This window comes from Poecilia mexicana, unplaced genomic scaffold (assembly GCF_051168715.1).
Source record: "Poecilia mexicana isolate PSO_F unplaced genomic scaffold, ASM5116871v1 scaffold_3, whole genome shotgun sequence".
NCBI lineage: Eukaryota > Metazoa > Chordata > Actinopteri > Cyprinodontiformes > Poeciliidae > Poecilia > Poecilia mexicana.
In genome coordinates, this window is record NW_028263372.1 from 23,629,540 (window position 1) to 23,642,756 (window position 13,217).

The window sequence follows — 13,217 nt, forward strand, 5'->3', positions numbered from 1 at the left end:
ATCCTAAAAACTATTGTTTTTGTAAAAGAAAAGAAAACATACTCCAAAATAAACACCTTTTCAATCTCCGGCGACAGACATGCACAAAGTTAGAGATATAAATGAGTTGGTGTAGTGTGTAAAATAATACACAGTTTTTGGATTTTAAATTTTAAGAGGTGCTATCTGAGAAACTCTGCCATGAGCTTACCTTGAGAAAGTTGCCTCAAGGTAAGTTTTTATTTAAATTATTAGAAAGTTGTTAAGCCTGTTCAGCATGGCCTCCTGAAGGATCACTGCGTTGTTTTCTAAAAACTGTGAATTCAAATAACATATGATTCAGTGTGAATCATGCCCTGGTGTTTACAGTAACCTGACACCAACATGGACATCCTAAGGATGTTTTGGACTGCTGTGGTTTGGTAACACTTTGGAGTCATTGGCATCCCTAGCTGAGCTGTGTAAAAGCCTTAAAATAAAATGTTTTTTTTATTATCATTTATCATTCCAGTAGCAGGTTCAAACAAATCTTCAGATCTTTAAGTTGTGTAAAACTATTTAACAAGGTTCAAATATTTATTTTTTTTTCCAAATCAGACCCACCTGTGGTGTTTGTGGCTGAACAAGAACAATCTTGTTTTCATCCAACCAAAGCATACAGTTCCAGCAAAAGTCTCAATTCACCAAACCCACATACTACGTTATATTTTAAAAGTTTTACATATATTTTCCAGGTGTGCCAATGTAGCATGTAAAGCACTGAAGAAACACATTCTGCAAAGAAGCATCATTGTTCAATTCAACTTTAAAAGCAATGACAACATTGAGCCCAGAATATGTTGTTACCATTTAATTTCCCCTCTTCTTGTACCTAATTTTTTTTTTGTTTGATTTTTTCTATACAACATTCTCATGAGTCATCTTTGAACATATATAGCTCATTTTTATGCAGTGCGATTCATTTAACGGGACCATCTTGTGTGAACCTTAAATGCATTAACTTTTCCCAAACATCATAACAGTTTTGTGTCTTTTATATGCTGTAGCATCTTTTGAGATCCGTCAAGTCTCATAAAAGCACTTAATCTATTTCTCTCAGCATTTTCATAGCTGGTTGGCTGAATGTTGCGCTGTTAACAGCTTCTATAGCAATGCAGTCTACACAGAAAACTGTGAATTAAGCTGAAATAGTTGGCAGGATTAAGGGCAATCCTCCCCTATGTTGATTAAAAGAAATGCATCTTGGGCAATAATCTCTATGTTTCTCTCTGATTAAATTTGGTTTGGTAACTATGGAGATATTTGGGGTTTGTGGGGCTTTTGTTTACATATCTACATTATCTAACTGCCTTCTGGTTGGTGCTAATTGAAGTTCAGTCGAGGAGTCGTCTGTATCTCTTAAGTACTGTAAGACTGCTACATTTGCCCAAAAGATTGTTTATTTATGTGGTCTTGCAAAATAATATGTCACTGTAAGACGAGCTGCAGTAAGTTTTGAATGATGCTGTCTTAATGCATAATAATTCATGGTTAATACTAGTTGATGGGAGAGAAAAGTCTGTGCTTGTTGGTGTCATAATCATCTGCAATAAATTAAATCTACCAATGTTTCTGTGGCGACACTAGATGGTAGTTCGGGTTTTGTGGGATTTTAGTTCTAATAGGTTGCTCAACAACGCCACCCTGGGAATTTCACCCAGGGAATATTACCTCTCGTCGGAGGCACACAGGTTCGGTTATGCAGGGATTTAAAACATCTGAGACAGTTCACAGTTATAAAAGTAGTTTTATTAAATTCTCTTTTTTAAAAAATGTTTTTAAAAATGACACAATAAATCAAAATAAGTCAAAAGAAAATAAAAAAACTGCAGCAGCTGAGGTTACCGGCCGGAGGGGGGCGCTATGGGGACGACCTCCACCAAACACAGCAAACCAAAAAAAAAACCTTTTAACACCAGACGCAGTGAGACACCCCAAACTCAAAAATCACAGCACACAGACGAGGAGGACACCGTCACCACACCAACACCGCCACCGGGCCTCAGCAACTGCAAACAAAAACAGACAGTTAACCAATATAATAATCTCAAAAAGAATAATATCAGCCCTGACTAAATAAAGAACAAAAAAAAAGGCTGTAGACAAAATAAGTAAAAGAAATAGAAAACAGATAATACAAGTTAAAACATCAGGCCCAGGCGTGGTCCTCTTGCCGCACCGCAGCGAGAGGTGAAATGGGCGCGCTGACGCCACACCCCAAACACCGCTTTAATGAGGGCGGATAACGCCACAGTCCAACTTTAAAAACAATTGTGCCGAAATCCGGGAGATAAACGTAGACAGGAGCAGAGCAGGTCCGGAAAACGGATGCAGACAGAGCAGATCCGGGAAACGAACGTAGACAGAGCAGATCCGGGAAACGAACGTAGACAGAGCAGATCCGGGAAACGAACGTAGACAGAGCAGATCCGGGAAACGAACGTAGACAGAGCAGATCCGGGAAACGAACGTAGACAGAGCAGATCCGGGAAACGAACGTAGACAGAGCAGATCCGGGAAACGAACGTAGACAGAGCAGATCCGGGAAACGAACGTAGACAGAGCAGCAATGGTCCAACTGTGGGGACTACAAACAGATTAGTCACTAAAACTAAAAGAAAGCGGAGCCTAGATGGGTGTTAATTTCTTACCTGCCGATCCACAAACACGCACACACACACACACACTCGCAGACCGAGGAAGAGGAGCGCAGCGCTGAGGCGTTTTACCTATAATCACACTTTAATTTAGATTTTCTGACCACGATCAGCTAAAGTGCAGGGAGAGAGAACACCTACCACCAGATCGTCAGCACAACATGCACCAGCCAGCAATTTGTTGCTTTCCGCTGCCAGATTCCACCGGACACAAACCACACAGTGGGAGCACAAAGACGACACATGCTGAATGAGCGCTGCAGCTCCCTTATATACACCACGCCCACCTAAGAACCGGAACTCCTCACCTGGAAACTATTTGTAGAATTACATACATTTCTATACCACTACATTCTACCCCCCCTTCTTGCATCGTCGACCCGACGATGGCCAATTCAAAACTGGAACTATCAGATCCAAGGTCTAAAAGCTGATACACTTGACATGGATGCAGAAGAGCCTCCAGGAAGAGCATCTCCTGCTGGCCGTGGGAGATGGTACACATTAGAATGTTGTCCAGCAGTTTGTCGTTTGGAACGACGTAAGGCCACTGGCTCAGGACAGCTGACAGGTGGAACAGTCACAGATGTAGAGGGTTCAGCGGATACAACTGGTTCACATGGTGACCCTGGTTCCTGGGATGCAGCTTGAGGCTGTGATCTACTAGAAGGTAAGTCAGAAGCAACCACCAGGGGTTGCTGTTCACAAACAAACAGATCATAATCAAATGGGCCATTATCCTCAGACAGTCCTTCTTCTACAGAAGGCAAGTTGTGAGGAGGAATGTGATCAGGAGGAACAACACCAACCACAGGCTTCAGCATGGTACGGTGTACCTGTCTTACTTTAGTCTGGTCATTCATAGGTGCAATGGTATAAACAGAGCCATCGTCCTTTGGTGCCCTCAACACTTTATACTTGACAGAGCTCCATCGGTCCCTGGTCTTATGAGGCCCCCTAGCAGTAAAGTCACGCAAAAACACAAATTGACCTTCTTTTAATGGCAGATGTTTCACCTGAGTCTCATGGGCCTGCCTTCGGCGATCTGCAGCATGTTTCAGGTGCTCTCTAGCCCCATCAAAGGCTACCTGCAAACGAGCTTGATGCTCTTGAACCCACTCATGGACAGAACCACCAACTGGACTCTCAACTCTACCCAACAGGAAATCTAGGGGCAGTCTAGGTTCCTGACCAAACATTAAAAGGAAAGGTGACTCTCCAGTAGATTGGTGAGGAGTTGTATTATAACAATAAAGAACCTGGGGCAAACAGGCATGCCAATCTCTCTTCCGAGACACAGGCAGCGTCCTTAACAGATTGTGCAGCGTCCGATTAAAACGCTCACATTGGCCATTTCCTTCTGGGTGATATGGAGTGGTGCGTGATTTTACAATGCCATACAAGCTACACAGCTGCTGGATAAGTGAGCTCTCAAAGTTACGACCCTGGTCGGAGTGCAACCGAGCTGGAACACCAAACTTATAAAACCATTCAGACACCAAAACCTTAGCCACAGTGGCCGCTCGCTGATCCCGTGTGGGGACAGCAACAGTATATTTACTAAAAACATCTGTCAAGACCAAAACATTTTCTAAGCCATTCTGAGTGGGCTCTAAGGTGGTATAATCAATAGCCAAAATTTCATTAGGACGTGATGCTAATAAATGTCCCATGTTACCATAAGCTTTAAGGTGGACATCCTTTGCCACCTGGCACCTCTCACAAGCCTGGCACCATTGGGCCACATCAGAGGCCATATGAGGCCAGTAACACCGGGACCGTAAGAGCGCCAAAGTTCGCTCCACTCCCTGGTGACCATGTTCTTCATGAACTTGGGTCAGAACATCCTTAATTAGCACACTTGGTAACACCAACTGAAACACAACATCACCACCGTCGGACCTAAATACCTTTCGATAGAGAACTCCATCTCTCTCGACAAACCGGTTCCACTGTCGAAGCAGAACCAACGTGGATGAAGACAGCTGGGCTCGCTCCTCTCGACTAGGATGCTGTCCTTTCTTCCAAAACACCAACACGTCCTGTAAAACAGGATCCGCCTGCTGCAAAGCACAAAGTTCAGCTGTAGTATGCTGTGGCAAAACTGCAACGACTGCTTGGGTTGCCTCAACTGTTTCAAACCCCAAAGCTTCCTGCAATGCTCTAGGCATAGCTGTACCCGGAAGCATGACTTTCACATCTGGTAGGTCAGGTGGATGCTGGCGAGAAAGCGCATCAGCATTGGTGTTACTCCGACCTGACCGGTACTTGATCTCAAAATCAAAAGATGCTAGCTGAGCAGCCCACCTCTGTTCAGTGGCAGCCAATTTAGCGGTGGACAGATGACTGAGAGGGTTGTTATCAGTGTAGACAATACATTTGTTCCCCAACAGATACTCTCTAAACTTGTCAGTCATGGCCCACTTAAGGGCCAGAAACTCAAGCTTCATGGAGCTGTAATTTGCCATGTTTCGCTCTGTGGGTCTCAAGCCTCGACTGGCATAAGCAATCGGTCTCACCTTGCCTCCTTGCATCTGAGAGAGGACTGCTCCCAGGCCACCATGGCTGGCATCAACCTCCAGGATAAATGGCTGAGTGAAATCTGCATAGGCTAACACTGGTGTTGTTGTTAGCTTAGCCTTCAGGATTTCAAAGCTCTTTTGACACTCATCAGTCCAACATGCAGCAAGTCCACAATCTGATTTCTTACCAGCTTTGGCACCAGCACACTGAGCCACAACTCTATGCAAAGGAGCTGCCAGTTTTGCAAAACCTTCCACAAAACGACGGTAATAACTGGCAAAGCCAAGGAATGACCGAAGTTCTGAAGCTTTAGCGGGAGTTGGCCAGTTAGCTACAACTTCAACTTTACTAGGATCTGTGGCAACCCCTTCACCAGAGATCACATGTCCTAAATAACGTACCTCTTTTTGAAAAAAGGAACATTTACTGAGCTTTGCCTTAAGCCCCTGTTGTAGAAGTCGATCCAGCACCACCTTCAAGCGCTCCAGATGTTGATCCACACTTGAAGAGAAAACAACAATGTCATCAAGATATAACAAAACAGACTGGCACTGTTGATCCCCAAAAATCCGCTGCATTAACCGTTGGAAGGTACTAGGCGCATTGCAGAGCCCAAAAGGCATCCGGTTCCATTCAAACAGCCCAAAGGGAGTACAAAAGGCAGTTTTTGGACGATCTGCCTCCACAACTGGAACCTGATTATACCCACTAGCCAAATCAAGGGTGGAAAACCAACATGCACCAGACAAGGCATCCAATGACTCTTCTATTCGTGGGAGAGGAAAAGAGTCTTTTCGGGTCTTGCTATTTAACTGTCTATAGTCAACACACATCCGAATACTTCCATCTTTCTTTCTCACTAATACTATTGGAGAAGCATACGGGCTGCTACTCTCTCTAATGATCTGTGAAGTCAGCAATTGGTTGATATGGTCCTTCACCACCTCATAATCAGAAGGGGGAATACGCCTATAGCGTTGTTTAACTGGGACATCGTCAACCAAAGGAATGTCATGAGCTATCAGACTAGTACAGCCCAGGTCACCATCTTGAGATGAGAAAACTGTCATGTACTGATGGAGCAATGATCTCACCTGACCTTGTTCTTCCACAGACAAAGACGACAAATCCAAGTCCTTCACCTGCTGTTGCACACCAACTGAAGCCGTCTGGCACCCCATCCTGGCTACTTTTGCTGGGACTTCAGTAATTCCTGCCGGGAGACTCACCACATTAACAACATTCAGTGTGCCAACAACAGTGCGAGGGTATAACACCACTCCAGTCAAACCAACATTAATAATGGGCACATAAGCTGTACCCCTAATTACTGGAACCAAGGCAGGGGAAGCAAGCAAACCAGAAGGCAATCCGGACTCTAAGGGTTCAAACAGAGCAGTAGAGCCTGAGTACCCATCAGAACATGTGGCAGCCACAATTTTCATGACTCCACCAGGAATCCGACAGCCCTTTTTACCCCTGACCTTAACCCTTCCAGGACTATGAGGCTCTTGTAAGGAGGCAGACTGACACTGCTGCAGTGCCTGCATGACGGACTGAGGGGTCTCAGAAACACCAGGCACAGAAGACCAAGCTACACCATGCAGCCCAAACAGTTCCTGATAACACTTCCTGATCACATTCATCCCCAAAACACCTGGGACCTTAGTTGGGAGCTCACCACAAGGGTCCTGAACAACCAAAACACCACAGTGGGGAATCAATTTGCCACAGAGTTGTACATCAAGTTCTAAATAGCCAATATAAGGAATCTTAAGACCATTGGCAGCTCTAAGCTCCAACCAATGACACGAATGGAGACGCTCCAAACCCCAAGACTCCATATGCTGACGAAAAAAGCTTTCAGAGACCGTGGACACCATTGAACCAGTATCCACTAAACATGCGACTGTTACACCACCCATGATTACATCTGCATGAGGACAAGCTGAGATCAATTTAGAAGCACCCAAACTCCCAATAACGGCTTGTGAGCCAGTAGCACCCCCACCTAAACTGTGGCTCTGCAGTTCGGTGGGAACTAGTTTTCCGCCGCTGAAGCAGAATGGGGCCGAGTAGCTGAATCTGACTGAACTTGGGTTCGACAAGGGGCACGCACCCCATCACACTCTCGTGCAAAATGACCAGGCTGATTACACCGCCTACAGATAACTGGACCAGCAAAGGGTGGACGGTTAGTACGACGGAAATTCTGCAACTGAGAAATGCTCTCACTAAGCTGTTGGAGCTGCTCTTGCTGACGCTTTAGCATTTCCCTCATCTGACTCATTTCTGTTGCTGATGTCAAAGAAGCTACCTGAGGACCACCATGAACCCCATACTGGACACCATAAACTGAAGGAACCGACTGACTACGGCTTCTCACAGGATGAGGTACCCCTTCGCGCTCCCACTGTATTGCTGCAGTCCTAACATCAAGCAAAGTGCTGTCCGGCCTCGCGCGCACCAGCTGCTTCAGCTCACGACGCAGGGAACCATCCAACACCTGCTCAACAAACTGATCTCTTAGCAGCGTCTCAGAATTCAACATACCAGCAGGTGCGCGTTGCTTTACCTTCTCCATAAGACCCATTAATGCGAGGGAGAACTCCTGAAGACTCTCCCCCTCTTGTTGTCCTCTGGAAAAGAAGGCCTCTTGGAGAGCAACATATGACTCTGAGCAGCCATACAATTCTTGTAAGATTTCAAACACTTTAGCAGGGTCCTCTCTCTCTGCACTAGAGCGATACTTTATTTCATTCCTAGCCTCTCCATCCAAATGATCGAACAGGAAAAATGCTTGGTCAGCAACAGATAGATGTCGCGCTCTCATACACACCTTTGCTTCCTCCATCCACTCACTCAATCCTATGCCTGTCCTTCCTCTAAAGATGGGACATTTCCTATCCCTAGGCACAAAAATCAGTCTCTCTGCTACAGGGAGACTAGGCGTAGGAGGGGCATTAGCCGATGCCGAAGAAGTGGACGGTTGAGCACCCAAGCTAGCCTGACCCTGTCGCAACTGCTCGTTGTCAGCTCTTAAGCTTGCTACCAGGTCCTTAAGTTCCTGAATTTCTTCTTCCATTATAGCAAGCTTATGATTACTGCAGTGCAAAAAAAAAAAAACAACCTAAGGTTAAACTATTAAGACCTCACCCACCACTTTGAAGCTCTACATGGAACCACTGCTGCTCTGTTTCTGGATCGGTCAATCTGCACAAAAAGAAAAAAAGGGAAAAAAAAGAAAAAAAAAATACACAAACACAAATATTGAAAAACACAAACACTGGTCTCAGATGTTCATAAAAAGCATAATCCTGCCGACAACGCCAAAAATGTGGCGACACTAGATGGTAGTTCGGGTTTTGTGGGATTTTAGTTCTAATAGGTTGCTCAACAACGCCACCCTGGGAATTTCACCCAGGGAATATTACCTCTCGTCGGAGGCACACAGGTTCGGTTATGCAGGGATTTAAAACATCTGAGACAGTTCACAGTTATAAAAGTAGTTTTATTAAATTCTCTTTTTTAAAAAATGTTTTTAAAAATGACACAATAAATCAAAATAAGTCAAAAGAAAATAAAAAAACTGCAGCAGCTGAGGTTACCGGCCGGAGGGGGGCGCTATGGGGACGACCTCCACCAAACACAGCAAACCAAAAAAAAAACCTTTTAACACCAGACGCAGTGAGACACCCCAAACTCAAAAATCACAGCACACAGACGAGGAGGACACCGTCACCACACCAACACCGCCACCGGGCCTCAGCAACTGCAAACAAAAACAGACAGTTAACCAATATAATAATCTCAAAAAGAATAATATCAGCCCTGACTAAATAAAGAACAAAAAAAAAAGGCTGTAGACAAAATAAGTAAAAGAAATAGAAAACAGATAATACAAGTTAAAACATCAGGCCCAGGCGTGGTCCTCTTGCCGCACCGCAGCGAGAGGTGAAATGGGCGCGCTGACGCCACACCCCAAACACCGCTTTAATGAGGGCGGATAACGCCACAGTCCAACTTTAAAAACAATTGTGCCGAAATCCGGGAGATAAACGTAGACAGGAGCAGAGCAGGTCCGGAAAACGGATGCAGACAGAGCAGATCCGGGAAACGAACGTAGACAGAGCAGATCCGGGAAACGAACGTAGACAGAGCAGATCCGGGAAACGAACGTAGACAGAGCAGATCCGGGAAACGAACGTAGACAGAGCAGATCCGGGAAACGAACGTAGACAGAGCAGATCCGGGAAACGAACGTAGACAGAGCAGATCCGGGAAACGAACGTAGACAGAGCAGATCCGGGAAACGAACGTAGACAGAGCAGATCCGGGAAACGAACGTAGACAGAGCAGCAATGGTCCAACTGTGGGGACTACAAACAGATTAGTCACTAAAACTAAAAGAAAGCGGAGCCTAGATGGGTGTTAATTTCTTACCTGCCGATCCACAAACACGCACACACACACACACACTCGCAGACCGAGGAAGAGGAGCGCAGCGCTGAGGCGTTTTACCTATAATCACACTTTAATTTAGATTTTCTGACCACGATCAGCTAAAGTGCAGGGAGAGAGAACACCTACCACCAGATCGTCAGCACAACATGCACCAGCCAGCAATTTGTTGCTTTCCGCTGCCAGATTCCACCGGACACAAACCACACAGTGGGAGCACAAAGACGACACATGCTGAATGAGCGCTGCAGCTCCCTTATATACACCACGCCCACCTAAGAACCGGAACTCCTCACCTGGAAACTATTTGTAGAATTACATACATTTCTATACCACTACATTTCCATTCTTAAAGGTTACAAGTTTGGCTTTATTAGATTATGACCACACCACTCGCTTACAGTAAATGACCTCAGCTTTGAGCAAACAGGGGTCAGTTAACCAGAAATGTCTTCACCCACCAAAACACACCTAAAACACAAGTAGTGAAAACCGCAGAAGTCATCTGAATCAAAGCTGGGGAAAAAAAATAAAAAAATACAGAAACTGAAACCAAATCTAAACTTGAGCTTGAGTCAAAGTAGTTTCCATCTGCTCTGCTCTCTTCCTTACAGGTGACTGTGATGAGATTGCGCTCCAGAGAATGTGTTTTGTGATTTACACCATGATAGTGGCTGGACATGCTGGTCTGCTACGGAAAACTGGACACAGGTGAGCGGTGAGATAAAGCAGACCCTTCAAATGACAGAAAAATTAACTAACAGATTGTAGTAGTGGATGGCACTCCAATGGTCTGATAAATCTAAAAGAAATAATACTTCAGTGTCTGGACTAAAATACTCAAAATTGAAAATCGACGGCGTCTGAGACGTCTAACGTTGGTCTGCATCAATTAAACGGAAAGTTTAACTGTCAAGGAAATGAGCGCGGCGGATGAGAGCTGAGGAGAGGCAGAGTGCAACGCCAATGATCTGCACTTTGTCGGTCACTGCTCATTTAATCACTGACCCGGAGGAAGAAAACTGAAACGAATCCCTTCCACACCCTAATCTCTATACCGTAAATCGTGAGATTAACGTCATAATGCGCTAGAGGCCCCCTGAAAATGGATTATAGTTCTTAAAAAATTGGTATTTAATTTACAAAAAATGTGGAACAACTCCTGTATATTTTTCCCATTTCACTGACGTTAAACATTTTGAAGAGACATTTGCTTGAATGACCTCTTACTGACGAAACATTTATTGTATCTAGTCCAGTCTTTTTTTCTTTTCTTTTTTTATCTCCGTCCAACAAAGCCGAAACTCTCAGGGCCAAGCTGGGCAGCAACATGAAGAAACGGCTTGGAATAAAAGTAGCAATGTCCTTCCTGATACCATTTTCCTCCCCCCAAACAAGCAAACTGATCTCTATTGTTCCTTCATCTTTCTAAAGCCAGACGTACTCAGAGAGGCGATCTGATCACACGGTGCTTCCCTCTGGCTCTAGTTTGGTGCTACAAATTATTTCTCTGCTGCATTTGTCAAGAGCCTCGCTTCTGAATTAAAGTGCCGCATAGAACAACATCAATTGGTTGAGGTCGAAGTAAAGCCAGTCCAACTTTTCTGACCAGATCACTGCGTTTGGAAGAAATTAGGTTTACTACAGTGACAGAATACACAGAACCAACGTGCTTCGTGCTGTGTGTGACTGAATCATGAACTGAAAGGGCCTCATCAAACTGATAGCAGTATGTGGTTAAACCAGTGAGAGCGGACAATTTCTTAAAAACATGTGACCCTTATTTAGAGGCGACAGCAAATACTTTCCACACACTACAGTCTAGAGTCCTTAGTTTGTCAAATGACCTCCATCTACTTCATTCAAGCCTGACTGTTAAGACAGGTCAGGCATGATGTGTTTCTCCTACTCCACAGATTGTGGATCACTTTGAAATATTTGAAAAGGTCATGTTGCCTTATGCTGAGAAGGAAATACCCTCGAGTGTTTATGACATCCCCTAACATTGTGATTAACATTTGCGGATCGGCCCAGCCCCTCCGGACCTTAATCCAATAGAACATTAGTAACATGACATCAAGAGTACGGTTTCTGGCAAAACTAATACATGGAGAGGAATTGTAGAATGTGTTCCAATAGTTCTGGGCAGGAATACGTGTTCACAGGGGAAAGAGCTTGGATGACTCGACACAAACGCAAATGCGATGCTGTTCTCCAGAAAGAAACTTATTAATAGCATGATGACTCATAGGAAGATTAAATCTGGAAGCATGTTTCAGCTTTACAGAAAATGCTTGAGTTTGTAGAGAAAGGAAGACGCTTTATTTTTTATTTTACAGATGAACTTTGTTTTTTTCCCCCTCAACTTCTATAGATGGATCAAAACACTGTTTTGTGTTTTGATTTTGACAAGAATGTCCACCAATAATGCATGGTTGAAGTATAAACTTCACACGGTATTTTTAAGTACATTTCTTTTATTTTGAATGGAACCGTTTTTCCAATCCTCTGGAATTAGAGCAGCAGCTTATTGCTTGTTTGCAACCTGTATTGCTATATTCCTCAGAAACAATAAAGGGCTGAAGTACATGAGCAATCTCAAAGTCAATGCTTAAACTATTTTATTTTTTTACCAATTCTTTAATTATGGTCCAAACTTGAATGCCTTTATACTTATTTGTTTTTCTTTTAACTAGAAATTGCATAATAATTGCATAAAAAATAAATATATCACAGCTGTCTGGCAAAAACTTTGTACTTCCAGAACAGAACTTTCCATGAAAGAAAAAGATACTTTTAACAGACATTAAAAAGTATCTCCTAGATCAGTGTTTTTCAACCACTGTTCCGCGTCACACCAGTGTGCCGTGAGTGATCGTCAGGTGTGCCGTGGAAATTATTCAATTTCACCTATGGTACCGTATTTTCCGGTCTATACGACGCTACTTTTTTCCTAAGCTTTGAACCATGCGAATTGTAGCCCGGTGTGGCTTTCCTGTGTATTTTTCTTCAACCACCAGGGGGCTCTCTAGAAGAAAGTGAATCATAAGAAGTCAAAATTGTAAATCAAAGAAGAACGCGCTAATTTTCATTTAGAACAACCATATGCTAGCAGCAGGCACATTTCTCCGGTTTGAGGTTGAGGCACTACAGGAGGGAAATAAAGTCGCTGCACTTAAACTCGGTGTGAACGAAACCATGGTTCGACTTTGGAGACGTAGTGCTGCGTCCTTAATATATCCAGCAGATTTTATAGGACGCAGCTCTCTGCTGGGAAAACCGAGAGCAGCTTCCAGTTTCGTTTTTTTTTTTTTTTTAATTGAAGGTGCTAGTATGGTGAGCTCTATAGTCCGAAAAATACGGTAATTGGTTTTAAAAGATTTTTTGAAATCTTTTAAAAATCTTTGAAATCTTTGAAATGCAGTTTTGAAAATGCAAATAATGCCATCTTCGAGTGTCTGCTGTAGTGACTAGCGGTGTAATGATGTAATTTTCTTACCACTAGATGGCAGTAGCTACAGAGCATTTTACATTAAAACAAGAGAATTAGTGATGCAT

At 43.8% G+C, this 13,217-nt stretch overlaps 1 long non-coding RNA gene across 1 annotated transcript; it reads right to left on the reverse strand.

Annotated features, from left to right (window-relative positions):
- Nucleotides 1–1,878: 1,878 nt before the first annotated feature.
- On the reverse strand, nucleotides 1,879–4,050 carry LOC148160228 (uncharacterized). Its single transcript, XR_015762529.1, has 3 exons — nucleotides 2,817–4,050; nucleotides 2,670–2,747; nucleotides 1,879–2,605 (listed from the first exon to the last, which is right to left on the reverse strand). It is a non-coding gene; the product is annotated as an uncharacterized LOC148160228 (long non-coding RNA).
- Between the last annotated feature and the right edge of the window lie 9,167 nt (nucleotides 4,051–13,217).